The following is a 1,744-nucleotide window of genomic DNA, read 5'->3' on the forward strand; positions in this document are numbered from 1 at the left end:
ATCCTTTTTGAGGTGTGGTGACCAGAACTGGACACAGTATTCCAAATGTGTGCGGATGTGTTGTGCGAAGTCACATAGGGTAGAGGGATTTGGGGGTGACTCTATGGGTGGCTCAAGTGGTTAAGACGCTGAACTGCAGGCTGTGGAAGGTCTGTAGTTCAGCAGTTTGAGACCCGAGTGCACCGTATGACGGAGTGAGCTCCCGTCTCTAGTTCCAGCTCCTGCCAACCTAGCAGTTCGAAAGCAAGAAATGGCAAGTAGATAAATAGGGACCACTTCGGTGGGAACAGAACAGCGTTCCGTGCGCCTTGGTGTTTAGTCATGCCGGCCACATGACCACGGAAACGTCTTCGGACAGCGCTGGCTCTTCGGCTTTGAAACAGAGATGAGCACCGCAACCCTAGAGTCGGATTCAACTGGCTTTTGAGCAAGGGAACCTTTACCTTTACCTGTGGGTGGATTACACAGGGCTGTGAGCCATCCTTAACACTGCCGTAGCGGTTTTCTTCCTAAAAGTCCCGTATTTTCAATTGCTGTTTTCTTCCTAAAAGTCCCATATTTTCAATTGCTGTTTTCTTCCTAAAAGTCCCTTATTTTCACTAGCTGCCAGAGAGAGGCATCTCTCTTGGGAACAGCTTTGCAGCTGCCTGCCTCTCGGGCTGAGAAGTGAGATTTTGGAAGCATTTCAAAAGGCGTTTAAGTCAAGCTTCTGGGAGGGGAGGGAGGTGGTCAGCCGGAAGTCTCCTGTGGCGCCTAATAATGCGGCGCATGAATTATGGATCGCTTTGGCAAGTGTGCAAACCGTTTCACGCCCTTTCCGCATAAATTCTTGCCAGCAGGAGTCACCTTGACGTGGAGGACTCTCAACTCGCCTGTATCGGATTCTTCGGCGCCGGAAGTCGGGTTGCCAACTGTGGCTGGGGAAATTCCTGGGGGATTTGGGGTGGGAATTCAACTGGTGCAGCCGTTGAAAGTTTGGAGAAGGGAGTTCCGCAGGGATGCGAGGCCACAGAGTCCACCTTCCAAAGCAGACGTTTTCTCCAGGGGAACTGATCTCTGATACCAACTCCAGGCTGGAAAATTCGTGACGCTTTGGGGGTGGAGCCTGCGGAACCTGGTGTTTGGGTTGGGGAGGGAGCTCGGTGGGGTTTAATGCCACAGTCTCCCCTCTAAAGCAGACATTTTCTTTAGGGGAACTGAACCCTGCGGTCTGGAGATTGCCTTTATTCCAGGACATCTCCAGGCCCGACGTAGAGATTGGCAACCTCTCTGTATTTTTATAGGGTGCTGCAGACGATTTGCCAGCTGGAAAACAAAAATGGCAGGTGACGTTCCGAAGGAGGCTCAAATGAAGGCATTTGGGAACCCAAGAGGCCAAAAAACTTGGGTGGTGGAGGGAGAATCTGAATTAGCGGTGGCTACTCAGGAGGGAGAACATGGGCGCATGACGGATAAACCTTCAATCCAGCCGCAGCAGGTGAAAAATCAATGCTAAGTTTCTTGTTAGGACTAAATACCTAGTTACAGCCATAGAATCACAGAGTTGGAAGGGACCATAGAGGTCATCTAGTCCAACCCCCTGCTCAGTGCAGGATCAGCCTAGAGCGGTGGTGGCGAACCTATGGCACGGGTGCCAGAGGCGGCACTCAGAGCCCTCTCTGTGCCGTCGCCCCAGCCAGGCCCAGACCATCATTAAAGTGTCAAATTCTCTGCCAAATAATTTTAAGTCAATGAAAGCATTTGG

This window comes from Gekko japonicus, unplaced genomic scaffold (assembly GCF_001447785.1).
Source record: "Gekko japonicus isolate JY-2015 unplaced genomic scaffold, Gekko_japonicus_V1.1 scaffold1603, whole genome shotgun sequence".
Classification (NCBI taxonomy): Eukaryota; Metazoa; Chordata; class Lepidosauria; order Squamata; family Gekkonidae; genus Gekko; species Gekko japonicus.